At 33.1% G+C, this 19152-nt stretch overlaps 1 pseudogene; it reads left to right on the forward strand.

Annotated features, from left to right (window-relative positions):
- The first annotated feature begins 8884 nt into the window (after positions 1–8884).
- On the forward strand, positions 8885–10109 carry LOC147385490 (F-box protein At2g27310 pseudogene; annotated as a pseudogene).
- The last annotated feature ends 9043 nt before the right edge of the window (positions 10110–19152 follow it).

Here is a 19152-nt window from a genome sequence, read left to right on the forward strand (position 1 = left end):
TCCACGATCGAGTTTTATAAAAATTTGTAAAAGATGTAAAATTCGAAAAAGAAAAGAAAAGCATGTTTTATTCTTTTTCAACTTAAAATACGTGAATTATTCAATAATCCGGAGAATAATACATTCATTGAAAAAAAAAACATAAAAATTGTGAAGTTTTTCACGAATTAAATGGTAGATTGCTAACAAGGGGGGGTGAACTATAATGTGCCTCGAAGTTTTAAGGAATTAAATTCTGCCACGTGGAGCTAGACAAATATCACCATCAAAATTATTCAATATTCTTCTTTGCACATGTGGAGCTGGAAAGACTTAATTTTTCAAGTTAAAATTACTAAATTAACCCTTAAAAATTCTTCTTTGCACATGGGGATTGATCGTCCTTGGGTATAGAACTTCAGGTTTTCTGTTCAGTGGTAAGACATTCGTTTAATTTGAAGTTTAGAATCTGATTCTTATCCTATTTTAAGGTTTTTTTTTTTTTTTTAGGTTTGGACCATAAAAACGATTTTTTTTTTTTTTTAATCTTCCAAACTGCCTCTTTTTTTTTCTTTTTTTTTTTCTCCCTCACAGAACCGTAGATCCTTTGCTTCAGGATACACAAAGGATCTATGGTTCTTTCAAGGGCACATACAAAAATGGGAGTTAGATTATCATGGTTGATCTATAATTGGTTAAAATCAGAAGTGGAGTATGACCTATTTCTTGTGTTTTCGGAATCTATTAGTTGTATTTTTGCACGAAAATAACTTCTTTTTTTGGTACTTAGATGTATGATATTTTGTACATAATTATAGAAGAATGGTATGCTAAATGAGATTCCACTTCAAAATTCTATATGATAAAACAAGTTTCGATAAACATTGTGGCTCAATGAAATTTTGGATATTGAAGATCTGTGTTCACAATTTGAAAAAAAAAAAAAAAAATCATTTAGCTTCTTAATTTAGAACAATAGCTTAAGGGTCGAGATAATCCTTGTTTAGCTCGTTTTTTTTGGCAAGTTTTCAGAATTTTGTTATAAAATTCCACGTCGAATTTCTCCTCTTTTAGATCCTTTTGCACTGTCACAGAACTACAACCATGTAATATGTAACAATGGTAGCAACAATTGCAGCAATCGAGTAATCATAATTGTATACTGAAATGACTTTCTTTTGAATTAATTAATGTTATAAAACTTATTTTGATTGGTTTAAAATGAGTTATGAATTGAATTGTGAATACCGACCCTTGGACAAGAGGCTACGCCAAGTTTTCGTACTATAATTAATAATGGAAGATTCGTACCAACGATGAGATGAGTTAGATTTAGTGTAAGTAAAGTAACTCTGACTTTCACCAAAACCAAATTAGTTGGCATTTAATTACCATGGCATTGAGAATTCTTCTTCTTTTTAATTCATAGATCCGGAGGAAAAAAAGAGTATATAAACACGAAACTTTGATTTAAAACCATAGAGTGAATGTTACTTACTGCAATAATTTGAAGATTCCGAGTGGTAATGTGACATGAAACTAGGGTCGTTAACGGGTGGGCCCAAGTAGAGATTGATTAATTGCTAGCCCAATCCTAAATAGGCAGGGCTGTACCTAGCAGGCTTGGATTTTGCAAGCCTTTACCCTACTCAAACGGGCCTGGCATGGGCTCAGTCAGGGTTTTGTGCCCAATAAAATAACGACAGCAACATCTGTTGACTCTTTTTTCTTTCTTTTATTTGTTAATGTTGTATATCAGTTATATAAATAGTACTTAATATATATTATTTCTGACTGACCCTAGCTAGGCTGGCTGGGTGTCAATACGTACCCAATTACCTGTTGTACTCAAAACCAATTAGTCAGTTTTGGGTCTACCAACATGGATCTGATTATTTTTGGGTCCAGTTCTGAGAAGTTATCTCAAGGACGCGATGAGAATCGGGTCTCATTCGGGTACCCGATAGGTATCTGATGAGTACCCAACTAGTAAATTTATAACATGCTAAGAAAATTAATAGTCCAATTAAATGTTTACAAAGATATATCTTGAAGTAAATGCAGTTGAACTAAACTTTTAATACAAAGAAAATGTAAAATCTTTAATTTTTTTTTTATTACTTTTTTCTCCCTGAACTTCTGTTCATATTTCATATTTTTATACAATTTCAATGACAAATAAATGCTTCATGCTATATTTTTCTACTATTTTATTCTCAAAAGTTTGATTTGCTTTAAGAATTAATTGCTTAATTTTGAATAGATGAAACAAGTAAAGTTGTCATGTACATTTATAAATAATTGTTTATTTTACTAGATATTCGTATTTTTTTCTCATTCAAGAAAACATTATCTATCTTAATGGGTCTCCGACAGGTACCTGATGGATATCGGGTATTTGTAGGGTCGGGATATCATACGGGGATCCAAAATCACTAAGAACTGAAACCGAGACTTTACTTAGGTTCTGATTTTGGGTATATGTGGAACGGACCCATTGAAACCCATGGCTCAGGCTACAAGAACTTAAGCCTCAGCCTGGCCCAAATTTACCGGGCATGGAAATTGCTAACCTATCTTTATTTGTGGGCCTCAGATTGAGGTGCTACCCCTTATTATTCTGGCTGGGCTGGCTTTACCTTTAGCATGCCCAAATGACAACCCTACATATACTTAGGATCAAAACCCAGCCTTCGGCTTATAATAAATCCAAAACTGATCTTATCTTATTAAAAATGAGTTGCATTCACACGATCTTTAATACTTTGATGCAGGTTGGCAATCCTCTATTATTATTTCTATGTTCTCTAATTTCAAATCTCTAGGACTCTTTTAATCTTTTGTAATCTTTATGTCCATGGACATGAAAACAGTAAGGCCCATTTATTGGCCCAAAGCGCTAGGTCCTGTGAACAACAATAAAAAAGCCTTTTCCAAACGAATTCCATTTCTCCATTCCAGTCTGTCCAAAGCCAAATCTTTTGTTATTAGGAGTGACTTCATATCTCTTATCTGGAATGATTGGGCAAAGCGTCTGTACGTGGATTTCAAGTCAGCTGTCAAATCTTATAGCTTCTATCAATATTCTTGAGTCTCACTTTCAAGAGGATAGCCCACTTTAAAATTTTGATAGAATGCTCCTCGCAACATGACACGTGGTGTTTTACATTTATTTCACAACCCTAATTTTTCATCAATATTAAGGATACTTGAGATGCTAAGTGTCATCCAAGGACGAAGGTTCTACCAAAATTTTGAAAGTACCCTCAAAAGGTATCTAAAAAATTATTGAAAAAATAAGAGTGTAAAATAAATATGAAAAGCCACATGTCAAGTTGCGAAGAGGGTTATCGAACTCTAACTCCACATGGTGCCTAGGGATTCTCTTAAGCAAGATCCAACCAACATCAGTTAGATTTACCCGTCCAAATTTTTTAGTATAAACCTTTCAAGGTGAGTGTGAAGATGAGGATAGTTTATTAGCCAAAATATATGTAACTTAAAATTAATCTAATTTGAAGAGATTAAATTTTAGAGCTTTTATTCAAAGAAGAAGAAAAAAAAATTGAAATCTAATCCCATGTGGGTTGGCTAAGTGATATAACTAATACTGAGAGTTTCCTCCGTCTGATCATGTGTTTGAAACTTGGTGGCCCCTGACTTACCCTGTTGCACATTTACAAACTTATGTGTGGTCAAGGTGTGAAACGTAAGGATTAGTCTCATCCCAATCCCAAAAGGATACAGGGAAACCCTTCAACATCAAGAAAAAAAAAAATGGCGAAATCGATGTTGACGGAAAGAATGTAGTTTCTTCATCTAATTCTATTTAAATCTTTGCTTTGCTTTTCATATTTACCCTCAAAAGCTTTTAAAAATAACAATGGATGTGAAATGTGATCCTTTACAAGACAAAAAGTACAAAATAAAAAAATAGAATGTGTATCACATGCATTGTTTGTATTGGCATTTATATCCCTCCCCATGAAGATAATTACCCCCTATACCACCCACTTTAAAAAAAATAAACAAATGAGAATTTTAAATAGAATTGTGCTCGAGTGACCTCAAGATTAGATCTCACATTGCACATCTTGACATGAAAGCATATAGGAACGATAAATATTATCACTCGTATCTCTAGCAAAAACATCTATGATTCCAATGCACTTTCACGTTAGGGCTTGGATGTCCAATCTCGAGGTCACTTCAGCATTCATCTTTTAAATATTGCACACGCCTGTTATTGAATTTGGGCACATCTTCGCACCTAGTACTCGGTATAAAGGATGGGAATGAATTGGGATATGTATAATAAATATTATAGATTTTTTGAACCTTACCTACCCATGCGTATCATGTGGAACAATAAAATCCATTTAATTCTAAAATCGTGAGCCCTTTAAATTACAGATTTCATTAATTTGTTGTAAATTTTTTTTTAAGAGTCCATCAAATTTAGTGTTTTCTTTATAAGAAAACACATGGGTGGACTCGAATCGCTTTATCCCTCACATAAAGAGAAGTTGAAATTTAATCCTTCTACAAATCTCGAAGATAAATTTTAACTTTATTTTGTTTTATTTTTTTTTTCTTTCAAGAATGTCCTTCTAACTTTATGGTTTTTCCAATTCTACCACTTTTTCAAGAATGTCTCTTATCTTTCATTTTTTGCTTTTCCAACAATACTCCCTCAGACTTAATTATCTTACCTCTTCTACCCACTTAGCGCCAAAGAGGATGCTCGTGCCTAACTCTTTATAGATAGTATATGCATATGAGGCATCCAATCATATTTTTGGCTTCATGTGACCTCTCAATGTATATGAATAAATGATCCTTCGGTCTTCATGACCCAATCTTTAATCTTTTGATCCATATATCCATAAAGTTGAGATCTAGCACGGTGCCCTATTCCTATGGCAACATATGATGACTACGTGGCAGATTTTGGTTGGAGATGAAACGCATAGGCCAGCATGCCATTTACAAAACGGTTTGGTTAGAACAAGAACCCACATAACCTAATTTTTATTCTACCTATAACATGATCATCATACATATAATGGAGTAGTATGGCACATAATAATTTCAAGTAGAACAGCATTTATGACAAGTATTAGCCAATTGGGTCAGGTCTGCCATTCATATTTAATTCGAATGTTTGGACTATACTTTAACTATATATTTATCTTGATTTGTACTATTAGTGGTCCTACTCTGGTGCTGGACCACGATTTTGCTTCAAACACACTTTGGCATATTTATTTAGGATTTTGTTAACGTGTACCCTAATATACTTCGAGAATAAGTATTTGAGGGTATTTTGATAAATAAAAAAAATTTATAACGATATTTTTGGTACCACATAAAATTTTCCTATATGTATATATTGCATTTTAAGCGTATGCCCTTAGCAAGACCCATTTATTTATACAAAGTTTGAAATCATAATTTCCACAACTAATTATTTGGTATGGTAGAGATAATTTTACTTTCGTATTTAAGGATTCCATTGATCTAACGAGATTGCGACCACTAAAGCGAGTCATATTGGTCTGGGAGACATGGATCGAAGAATTGTGAATCACGCATCACACTGACTTACCTAACATTTGAAATCTGTGTGATATTCTGAAAATCTCATTTATTACAACAATAATTGGCCGAATATGGTATTTAGAATTAATGAGGATGACAATTCAGGTAAGGTGCAATGGATGGGTGATCCTAAGGAAATACACGTGGCAAAAGATTAGAGAAATCACTTCAAGTGAGACAAATTAGAAGGATGGAGAGTATGCATTTAGTTGAGATACGTTGGCAAAGCATACCTAACAATGTCAAAAACAGCATTGTTAAATGGATGCAGCTTTTGGCGCACCCCTATGATGTGTTGGTTCACAGCCTAACAAACGTTTGACATGTGGTGTAATGACATTAGCAATAGAGAAAGCTTCTCTCTCTTGTTCATTGTCCATAAATTTATTTTTTAAGATTTCAAATCTTAAAAATGATTTTTATACCGACATTGATTATCACATTGACAATTCAACAACACAGTCTTTTAGATTTCATAAAAATATTTATATTTATATTTAAAAAAAAATTAGATAAATATTATTTTTCGAACTTGATCTAAGGTGTTGAAAATGGATGGCCACCGAGTACTCAAATTTAAAAATAAAACTCAACGGTGAAAAATAACTATTTTTTAAAGTTCCTATAATTTTGTCTTCTACAACTCCATTGCATCGACTCATGTTTTTGAATGTCATAAGGTGATAAAATTAGAAAGTTTGCTTTTTTTTTTTTCATGGGTGGCGTTCGAAGATCCTAAAAAGAACTAAACATTTTTTAATCTATGGGTTAGAAGTTTTAGAATGACCTGATTTTTTTTGTGAGGGCGATCTCTATGATGAAAAGATCATCCTCACAAAAAATCAGTCCATTGTGAAACTTCTAACCCCATCAAAAGTGATTTACAAAAATAAGACGGTCCAAGATTCTTCGCATTGTAAACTAAGGTTAGAAGTTTTGGAATGGATTGATTTTGGTGAGGACGATCTCTTCATCATAGAGACCATCCATAGAAAAAATTAGCTAATTCCAAAACTTCTAACTCCTATTTTGAAAAAAATTTGACTTTCTTTATGGCCTTTGAACACTTCCCTTTTTTCACTATGAGTAGGAAAGAGAAATGGGTGTCAAGAGTTGGCAAAAAACAATGTCCATTTAACATTACTCTTATTAAAATTGGGATACAATTATATCCCAATGTGGACAGAAAGAATCACGCTTTATACCCTTTTAAAGCTAAACACCTTTGTCCAAATTTTATTTTATTTTTTTATGATAATGTTGAAGTAACATTAAAATGTACATCATGCGGGCCATTTTTGATGTGGATGTATATCAGAACCACATGTATTTTCATCAAGATCTTAACTCATATCTCGATGAAAGCATCTATAGTTTTGACACATATCCAGTGTGTGTTTAATAACACTTTTGAATTCTAAATGAAGGTAGTCCACCTTTAAAATTTTTTATTTATATTTATTTCATTTCAAATCTCAGATTTCAGATCTTAGAATCGAAATTCAGAAATTTTGAATCAATAATAGAGGACGTTGGATGAAATTTTTGAAACTTAATTTTTAATTTCCAAACTTCAAACTTTAGAAGTGTTGTCAAACATAACCTAAATCTAGTACTTGATTTGGATTACTTATATATATGTTTGAATCATTGATTTTATTTGCAAAAAATTTAGACTCTATCCATTCCAATATTTATTTTTGAAAAATATTTTTGAAGATACAGAGACTCTAATATGAATTGAGAACTTCATAATGAACATAGGCCTGATGAATCTATTTTGCAATGTATAATTTAAAACATATTTTTAAAGAAAAATAAAAATTATAAAAAGAACTCCTTTATCCATGAGAAGTGATGCTGAGCTGGTAAACAAGTGTACTCAGCTGAGCTTACCATCTCATTAGTTGCATGCAAGATTTACAAAAATCTGATATTAAAGGAAAAGTGGTTTGGAGGATAGCTAGAAAAGCCATCTCCATATGTAATAAATCTGGGAAAAAGACTTGCCTTACATATTAATTAAATTTATTATAAAAGACAATATCTATTATTTTTAATTAATTAAAGTAGGTTGATTCCTAAATATGACCGCACATGAAAATTATAAAGTTAAAAAGATAAACTTTAATGGTACGATATATATCTATAGATAAAGACAGGAAATGATTGGCAGCATCTAAAGACCAATCAAAAAGCTACGGTTCAAAACGTAAACTGTCAAACCCATGGTACCATTTTAAATCTGGGAACTATCAAACCCATAGTATAATTCATCTCTGGAGGAGAATTAAGACCTGATAACCTCTTACCCCTTTGGGAGGGACTCGGTAGTTAGACCGACTGGGTCAGCTTCTCGAGTTGAATTAAGAATTTAACTGAGTTGAAGATAAAAAGGTATTTTTGTCATTTTCAATTAGTCTATGAGGGAAGGCTCAAGTCTAGGAGCAATGTAATTTTCGAAAAATTGAGGGAAGGGGCAAAAATTAGAGGGAGTGGGGGCAACTTTAAGTAAAAATACAGTGTATCTAAAATTGAGTTGGGTCAATTGCCCCCACCCCCACTGATTCCCTACTAGCTCCGCCCCTGGATTTAAGTGCGTGAAAGAATACATTCTTGTTGACTTTTTTGTTTTTTTTATATTTTTTTTTAAGGCTAAACGTAAGACTAAGATGGAAGATAAGAAGAAAAATTTGTAGATTTTTTAAGTATTACAAATTTCATAGGGATTCGTATTTCTTGAATTCACTAATTCCATAAGAACATTTCAAGAAATTAGGAATAAGAATTTGTTCTCCATTTCAGGAAAAAGGTTTGGTGTCCAATCCCTTGTTTTTTATTTTAAAAAAAAAATTCTTATTTCATATTTTAATTATGTGTGAGGTTCTCTTGGCTCAAGAAATATGATTCAAGATATGACACAAGAAGACAAAATTCTAACAAATTATTTTTTTTCAATGACACTCATCTAGAGAATAATTTTCAAGTGTTTACATGGCCAGGATTTTATATCATATCTTGAGTCATATTTTTAATTATTTTAATGAATTATATTAACTTGTGCAAGTTAACTCAACTCAGTGGATTGTAAGACGAGTCAAGTTTTACAACCATGGGAAAAATCTTTTTCAAAGGTTCTGTAGATGTCACTAATTGCAACAAAAAAAAAAAAAAAAAAATCTGGTTCTGTCTGTAATTTGTGAAACAAAAGAGGGTTATTACAGAAAATAGACTATAGTCATCGACAAAAAACAAAATTTCTTGGTAGACAGTTTCATCTTTGAATTTCTATATAAACCCCTCATTTCCTCCCCTCGCCTCTGTGCAAAAACTTGAAGATGGCTTGTTCCACTACATCAAGAACAACAATGGCCGTTGATAAAGACGGAGAAACCACAATCTCAGCCGTCCATTCTGACGTCCTTCTGACACACATCCTCACCCGTTTAGACGGCCCAACACTCGCCTCTGTTAGCTGTGCATCCTCCGAATTCCAAATCCTCTCCACACAACAAAACCTCTGGACCGACATCTGTCATGCTACGTGGCCTTCCACCAGACATCCACGTGTACGCTACCTCATCTCCTCCGTCCCCAAAGGCCCCCGCTCCTTCTTCTCCGATTCCTTCCCTCTACTCGTCCCTCGTTGGGACCCTGCACCATCACAAAACCCCAAAAATCTTCAATCATCTCCACCACCTGAGTTAATCTCAGCCGTAGATATTCACTACAAGAACAACCTCATCTTCTCCAAGGTTCAGGAGACCGAAACCCTGACAGGTTGGTTCCGGTGTTCTCCCTTCCGAATCGACATTCTGGATCCCAAGGATGTGATTCCGACACAAATTAACTATACAGAGTACACGTGTCAGGATCTCGCAGAAGGCTTTACTCTGAGCTGGATCATTATCGACCCGATCAGACGGCGACCAGTGAACATCTCGAGCAGAAGAGCTGTTTCGGTGGAGCAGCACTGGTTGTCGGGGGAGATACATCTGAACTTCGCGACGATCTTGCCCGTTGATCAGAAATCAACGGAGTTTGTTCAGTGTGGGATAATTGTCGCGTGTGGGAGATGCGAAGAGGGGAAGATCTACGTGAGGGAGGTGAGTTTGCAGGTGGAGGACATGGATGGAATGAATTTGATTGGGAAGGATTGTTTGGGAATTTTACATAGAGCGATTGAAAGCGGAGAGAGGAAGAAAGAAAGAAGAGAGGAAGGAAAAGAGATTTTCGAGGAATATCTTAAGAAGAAGGAAGAGAAGAAACAGAGGAAGTTGAGAAGAGAGAGAAAGTTAGATACGATGTGTAAAGCTTTTGGGGTCTGCCTTCTTGCAGCGTTTTCGATGTTTGTTTTGTTCAGTTAATTATCTCTTCTTCTTCTTCTTCTACATCGACTTCATCCTAAAGATAGAGAATGTACGAAAAGTAGGATTTTTATTTAATGTATAAAAAGTATAGCAAAATTGTATACACCCCCCTTTGTACGAACAAATCGATCATTTTTAATAATAAATCTTTCCGAAAAATCAATGAGAATTACCATTTGTGCATTAAGAAATGATCACAAGGTGTAACTCAGCATACATCACAAAGTATGATTTAATATAGTTTTGTAACGGACTACCCTACCAAAGTTCAAAAATGTTTTGTTAGTAAGAGTTTATTGATGGAGCACTTCGTTGTAATCAATTTAGTAAAAATTTGTCTAATGTATGTGTCATTTTTATTTAAAATTAGATTATAATGAATTTGGATTCATAATTGTATCCATTAATATTTTATCATCACATATGAAAATATCAATTATATCTTATTTTACATTATAATCATATATCAATGAAATATCATGGTCTATCTATTCGTCATGATACATATTTAATTGAAATATTTTCATATATTATTATTTTATATTTTAAATCTTGAACAAGAATTGTCAAATGATAATCCTTATGAAACTTTGGATCATGTGTCGTGGATGTTGGAGATAGGGGTTTGTTGCACAACCTCCACAATCGATGGATGTAAATATTGGACTCGATTGAAATTCATTTATGCATTTAAAACATTTGGCCCACCCTTTCACGGATCCAACTATCAACTACCAACATCCAACAACGCGATTCGTGATTTAAACTTGTTTGAATTTTAGCATTTGTAAACAATTATAAAGTAATAGGTTTTAGCATGATTCCTCAAGATCAGAGTGATGTTGAGGGAGGGCGGAATGACCTTGTTTTTCATTGTCAACTCAACTAAGTCAACAGCATCTATGGCAGTGGTCATACAATTAAACAATTGCGCGTATCATCCGAAGTTAGGACTTATTCCACCAATTAAAAGCAGTCTTACTTTGATGAAATGTTCAAAGTTTCGCTTATACAATTTCTTATTACCTCTTTGAACCGCAGGCGTCACTGACTATTGGTTGATTGGGTAAATCTCCAACTTATAAATATGAATTTGACCCGTCTGATGAACGCATTCACACAACCACAACAACGGCAACCCAAAAAAAAAAAAAAAAAAAAAAGTCAAAAACTAAATGACTAAAAAAAAAAGACTAACGGACTTAAAAGTCAGATACTCAAAACACACTCCAAGTGGAATGTGCACAGAACAATAGATTTTTCCTCGAGATTTAGAACCATAGATTTTTCCTGTGTATCTAGAGGAAATTTATGGTACTGTACACATTGCACGTCAGCTGAGTTAGTATGCTTTGAGTTTTTATTTTTATTTTAACAGTCTTGCACGGCTCAAACTTGAAAGATCAGATGTCTACAAATATTTAATAATTAAGCTGAGATTTGAAGATTAAAAATACTTCTAGGAGGATACCAATCACCCTCCCTAATATATATCAACTTTCTTAGGTCTCATTAAGAGCAACAACATTGAGTTCTTGGTGACGATGCTTAGAAAATGGGTGACTGTGGAGGTTGATTTTGTGATAAATCAATCTCAATCACGATTTCATTATTTAAATTCATAAAAAGAACATGAAAAAAAATAAAGGAGACAAAGATTTTTTACGTAATTTGACAAACATGCCTACATCCATAGGCTCGACGAGTCGTTTCACTATAAATCTCAAGGTTATATGATCTCATCACCTCCCCTCTATTTTTTCCTTCCTCTTCTCTCTTTTTACAGTGGCCTCAAGGCTTTTAAATAGAAAAATCATAAAAAAAAGTTATAACTCTAATTAAATTATAATTGATCATATTACTCTTTATCTAAATTAATAATTACATAAAAGGGGAAGAATCCTCTTAAATTAGAATTCTTCTTTAATAAGATAAATCCATCTTCAAATGATGCTACGTGTTCGTCTTAGGATGCGCACTCATGATGCAAATAGACGATTTGTATGGGAGGCGATTTTATCCCTCCACATAACTCATTCTTGAAGGTGGAAATTGATGTAGCAAGATTCGCCTTCGAGAAATACTTTTGATTTGAGTGAGCATCATCTTTGATTTTCGAACTAATATGATTTTTGATCCTCCGAACTTATTTTTTACAAATTTGATCTTCTTTGTAAGTTAGATCTTCAAAAGTTAACATTCTTAAACCTACTCAACCTCATGTGAGTAGGGTTCAGTTCTCCTTGTGGACTGAGGCTTAGTTTACATAGAACTGACCATCTTGCCTTATAAAAATTCGCTTTATTCTCCTCAGAATGAAGTTCGATTCATGTAGAATCGTCCATCTTACTTTATAAAAATTTGCTTCACTCCCTTCAAAGTGAAGTTCGATTTACTTTATCCAGGATTGATGTGAATGTGAGACATCTAAATATATCTTTTTTCTTAATGCTTATGGAGTCTGACATGTTACTTGTACCTTTCCAAGATATGAAAAAATGGCTTATACATCAATCTTGATGTATAAATTATGCATCAAATTTTAACCTTATGTATACCTTTTTATGCTTTGGATGTTTCTTATTGCAGTAATTGATCCACATCATAAGACAAAATTGGTCCATTTAAGTCAATTGTGAAAGACCCCCGGATGTACTCCACCTTATGTGGTGTGGTTTGTACCATAACAAAACTCCAAGATTTATGTTGTGTTGGCTTGATTTTAGAGAATAGTTTTTGGCGCTATCAGTGCCTTTCTTTCACACATTAAGCATCGGTCCCTTGTTCCCATCTCATGTATGGCACCAATTGTGAAAGTCGATTTTGTGATAAATTGATCTTGATGACAATATTATCATTTAAATTCATAAAATAATAAAAAGAACGTGAAAAAATAAAGAAAACAAGATTTTTTTTTATGTGATTCGACAAACATGCCTACATTAACGGGCTCAGAGAGTTGTTTCACTATAAATCTCATGATTACATGATCTCTTTATCTCTCCTTCATTTTTTTTCCTCCCTCTTCTTTTCTTTTACAATGACCTCAAGATCTTTAAATTGATGGTACGAATGGATGATTCGGATGGGAGGTAATTTTATCCCTCTACAGTGACTACTTGCATACACCTAAATGTCCCATTGCACTCACTTAATCGTTGTGCTCACCTAAAAAGTTAAAATTCTCAATAGTCATGATAATTTGACTACCCCACATGTCATACTTAATTGACTCTCCTGACATGACAAGTTCAAAATCGTAGATTTGCATGTCTCGGGATACATGATTCCCTCGAGATACACTTTTTATGGGGAAGTGCAATTGTATATCCCAAGACGTACAAATCTGGGGTTATCAAACTAGTCACCTTAGGGAAGTCAATTGAGTATGCCACGTGGGGTAGTCAGATTATCACAATTCTTCTCAATAATGCACACTTGATTCATTTAATTTAAAATGGTTTTCACTGGACCCACCTAATAACCTACCAAATCATTTATTCTTCTTCTTCTCATTCTTTTCCCCCCTCTTTCTATCTCTCTCCTTATTGTTTTCCATCATTCCTCTCTCTCTCTCTCTCTCTCTCTCTCTCACACACACACACACTTCTTCTCTTTTGCATCTATAAAGATTTCAATGAAGGGTTTAAACTTAGATTTTACTTGCGTTTTTTTACCCTAGCACCCTCAATCGAGTCAAAGCTATTCATATGAGAAATGTTATGTGTAAAACTTTCAATTCGGTTATCAAATCATTTTTGTTATGATTGTAATTACCTATCAATCCTATATATATGATAAAATTTTGTTTAGTAGGTACCTAATGAAGTTGTTTTGTAATGTTAGGTAGGTATGTACCGAATTGATTTTGTAATGTTTGATATAAAATTTTGTTCAATAGGTATCTAATGAATCTTTTTTGTAATATTCTATAGGTACCTCCCGAATTTACTAAAACAAGTTCGATCTAAATCTATTGAATAAAATCTATCACAAATCTTTGAATTCTTCGACCCAAAATCATCGTTTTGAACGTTTTATAATAGTGATTTTTCTATCTTTCTTGATGATTACATGTAAAAATATAAAAGAAATATGATAACTTGAAAAAAAAAAAAATTAAAACTAATCTATATGGATTCAACTTCTCACAAAACTCAAAATGAGTTGAATAGTAAGAAAGAGAAAGAGAGAGGGAAAGATAGAGAGAAGAAGAAGAAGAAGAAGTGGATTTTTTGATTGGTACATAGACAAGGAGAAGAAGAAGAAGAAGAAGAAGAAGAAGAAGTGGATTTTTGGTAAAATGTATTTTTATTTTTATTTTTTTACTATTTTACTTAAAGTAGGTACAATCGGTCATTTAGAAATCTTGGGGAACATTTGGTGAAATTTTTTTTTTTTTTCTTTTTCTTTTTTGTTTTTGATATCTTGACCCTTCACTTGTAATCTTAAAAATAATTTTGGGATATTTTAGTTATTAAAAAATTATATTATGAACATTTTCATCCAAAATTAAACTCGTTTTCTACATGATTAGCTTCTGGTTTTATATAAAAAACCTAGAATCCAAAAGCCGATTAGCACAGCTTCGACTATTGACTCAATTTTGGATTTTATTTATAAACGGAATTGGAAAATCAAAAGCGAACCAAACCTGATTTTCCTCCTGAAAACAATTTTCGGGGTTAGAAGCTAAAATTCATAATTAGAAGCTGTTCAAACTCAAACTATCTAAGGATTCCTCAGTGATCTGGTCAAGGATGCTCAAGAATTTTCCCTCCATCCCATCCAACACGCACACCTACACACAAAACACGTGGCCATTCGCTCACAAATCTGACTAAATTTTAGTGCTGGACCAATCATTCGTGAGAAAGAAAGTGGGCCCGAAATATTGTGCTAAAGGAGAACTAAGATTCATTTCCCATCACCATTCAATGGTCAACTTGTTCAAGCTGACCATTGACCATTTCAATTCTGTTAAAAGTTTGGTTGGTAGAAATAGAACCTTAAACGTTGACTCCAAACAAGCTGTTTCTTCGATATCTCCAACTCTTTTATTTATTTTTATATATTAAATGGGCTTTTTCACTCTTTCTCCGTAGGTTCCTCTTAGTCTGTAGATCTCCATTTTAAATTTAACGTAGATCTCTTTGTCTCCACGATTTTGGGATTCTTTCTTAGTAAAATGCTGAGGTGACATTGAAATGTACATGGATTCTCACATTGTTAATGTGGATTTATGTACAAAATTATATATACTTTTCATAGACATACGTGTGAAGAGCATTTGTGATTAGGTGTGCACTTCCACATCAGTAATGTGAGAATTCATGTACATTTCAATGTTAGTCCGGCACGATTCTATTAAAAGATCTTTGAATATATTATTGAACATTTATTATTGCCGGTCATACTAAGCTGATATTTATTTAGAACTGTTATTGGCACCCTAATTTTTACTTATTGCAACTCAATATTTTAAATAATTTATCAACTTCCAATTTAAGATTTGACCTAGATCTCTTTGTCTGCACGATTTTAGGATTCTTTCTTTCTTATTAAAATATCTTCGAATCCCTCATGGGGCATTTATTATTGCTGATCAAATCTAGTTGATATTTGTTTTAGAGAAATGCTATTCATACCTTAACTTTTAATTATTACACTTCAATCTCTTTAGTTATTTATCACACCCCAATCAAAGATTAAAACACACCATATAAACATTACAAAAATTTGACTCAAATTATGATCTCAACATTACAAAGCAATAAATCACAGCCCCCCACCCTTCAGAAAAAGAAAGAAGAAAAAACCGAGACAATTGTTAGTGGCACCCCATCTCAACTATTTACTTTTTTTTTTAAAATTGGAGTGTAATAAATAAAAATTGGGGAGCCAATAGCAGCTCTCTTATTTTGGTCCGAAACATGTGATAGACCAAGGCATTTAAGACATGAAAATGCATCAAATATACGACCTGAATCTACATCTAATTTCAACCACAGTGAATCATATGAATCTGACTTTGAAACAGCTTATCCGCTTCAAAATTTTGAAGGGATCCGCCTTTTCACAAGACACATGACATTTCTATTTATTTTATGTCCTACATTTTCATCAATATATAAAATACCTCTTTAGAAATGCTACGTGTAATCCAATGGAGATGATTCCTTCAAAATTTTGAAGCGGGATGGTGGGTTGAAAGTTTTTTCCTAATCAGATCCAGATACAAATAGGGATCCATACATTTAACTTCTTCATGTTTTTTTGGTAGGTAAGGTGGTGGTTGATCAGCTAGACCCACTACTAACTTAAAAGAAAAAAAAAAAAAAGAGGCTAGACCCACTACTTGTTGTACAGGGTAGCTCACTATACGAAAACAATGTGATACACGTGGGGGATAAGCCTCGTTGTCCAATCAAATTGCTCTCTGATATGGTATTGGTAGGTGCTGTTGGTAGAAGTTATTGAATGCCTCGAGTAAGTGGGTGATGGTGAGATGGTATGGTAAGAGTCCAACTACCCTCACTTACTAAGGATTTCACCCTTAGTTTTGCTAGGTCCTTTGGCTCACCTTGTGGTCTCCAAAAACATGATCAGAGGCTTCAGGATTGTAGAGGACAAAGTTTAATGAACTTAAAAAAAAAAAAATCTAAAAATATTAAATTTTCACCATTAAATTTTAAATTTTGAGAGTTATCGTACTCTCGTCCATTTTCACATTTTTTTTATATCAGAGTTTCTTGATGAAATTTAAAAGGCTGTGGTGTTACTTTAGTGACGTGGTAATCCATTTAAGCAAAACGACCGTTAGTAAGATTTCAAATCTTACTAAGTTAGTTAAGGAAAGTGTTTCACGTATGATAACGGTTCCCAAATGTACAACCATTGGAAACGACAGTGAAACACGCCTACATTAGTATCATTTAATAAAAGGAAAACACAAAATCCAATGATTGAAATTTATCTTCAAGATAAGATGATCAATTGTATGGATTTCATGCTATCCAGATTGGTCATTTGTGGTCCATTAGATCTCAACACTATCATGATGACCAATATTCATGGGTCCAAAAAAGAAAAAAGTGATGCAATGCATTTGCTGGTGTGACATCAAACTTTCTGTATCAAAGTAGAACAGCAAAGAGAAGTTCTACATTTAACTTGTAACCAACCTGGAGGTAGGTAGGGTGGTCCAATTCTCACTCAAAAGGACACTGAAATGCATTTTGGCCTCTAGCTTTATTTTGTTCGTTTGAGAATCTCTCCATCAAACGTATGATTGGGGTTAGAAGAAAACACAAGTTTCATAAATATCAGCACTGGGTTTCTAGAAATCACTGAAGATTTTGTAGTGGATCCATTATTGTGGAATTGCATCTTTGATGGAGCTTCCCTATGTGTACCTCTCCAACAGGATATGGTTGTGGTCCATTCCACCAAGGAGAGAGGGAAAATGAATGGAGGATAAAATCAGAATCCAATTTAGTCTGTTAATGTGTTACAGAGAAATTTGTGTAAATAAACGGCCAATTTGGATCCAAACCTCTTGACTGATTGAGACCCATTCAATCATGTCCGTCATCCATCGAACCCCATCTCCCGTATCTATCATTCGATCGCCTTTATCAACTATAAGACGAATTAGTTTGAATTAGTTTATATTAGTGAGCAAGTTAGCACTAAGTACGAAGGGCATCCAAGTTGCACTAAAACCAAATTTCTAAATTTGTCTGATTTAATGGGTTAGTTTTTTGGAGTTCTCTGCATCTCTTTTTTGGAAGAAAGCTTCTCTCCAAAGCTAGAGAACAAAACTACTTGTCATTAGAATTCTTCTTAACATCTTGCGAGTTACTTAAATTTACTGTAGTACCAAGCAAACTTTTTTTTTTGCAACAAAACCATTTAATCCACACTAACTTTTAAGCATAATTACAAAACTATAAATTGCTTGTTGGTGTGCAATTAAAAATAAATAAATAGTATAATTGAAAAATCTATATTTAAATGATAACAGTATTAAATATTTTGAATCTAAATATACAATTAATACTTGCATTAATAAAAAATTAACATAATAGTATAATACCATTAAAATTAACATAAATAAAGGTTTATACATGAACTATATGGTTATTCTACTTACCCATCTACATTTTTTAATAAATTTTGGATTACTTGCACATAAAACTCATAATATTCCTAAAATAAAATAAAAATGATTGATAAATACAATACATAGCAAGATGTGCATCCCTCGTGCATTCTCCTCGGCAACAAATACATGAAACCTCATGCCAATGATGAAGCCCAATTTCTATTTTTCCAGGCTAAATTGATTTCTTATATATTGTTCTACATAAACAGCCAAACTTGAACTTCATAGTTCGGAGCCTACCAGACGAAAAAACTCAACAGCTCAGGACATGATGAGGTGTTCACCACCAATACCATGGCCTAATGCCACAACAATGTGGAATCAAGAATAAAAAATAAAAAATCATAAGAGATATGTAGGGGATTATTGGAATAGGGGGAATGACATTTCTCATTGTTCGTCTATCTGAAAAATTCACAATATCAAATATAAATAAATTTGAAATTCACAATATCAAATATAAATAAATTTGATGGGATTGCATGCCGAAAGATGCACTTGAAAGTATATGCATTGGCATCATGCAAGCTAGGGCTGACAATGATTTGAAATATATCTAATGTCAACCGATTTGAAAAAACATGAAAAATCAAATTCGAATTAGCATCTTAGATCCAAAATAATTTTGGATCGGATCTACCCCAATCCGCTCTAGAAAAAAAACTGATTATTATTATTCTTAATTTCATATAAATATATAGAGATAACATGTGTTCTTTTTTATTTCCCACTATATTTCTAATTGAAAAATAGGTTTTTTAAAATTTTATATGATTTTATATTAGATTTTTTTTATTTTTTTTATTTTTTAACATTAATCATTTGAAAATAAGGCCTGTGTTTGGATTGGATTAAGGATAAATGAAATGAATTGGATTTGGTTCACATATTCATTGATCCGTTCGGATCGGATTAGGTATATATCTAAAAAAATTCGTTGCCAGCTCTAATGCAAGTTCAAGGACTGAGTGATGAGTAGATGGCTCAACTTTTTCAAATAACTCTAACAGGGCCAGCTTGCTAAAAATCAGTAAA

This window comes from Akebia trifoliata, chromosome 14, assembly GCF_017979445.1.
Source record: "Akebia trifoliata isolate Shusen 1 chromosome 14, ASM1797944v1, whole genome shotgun sequence".
NCBI lineage: Eukaryota > Viridiplantae > Streptophyta > Magnoliopsida > Ranunculales > Lardizabalaceae > Akebia > Akebia trifoliata.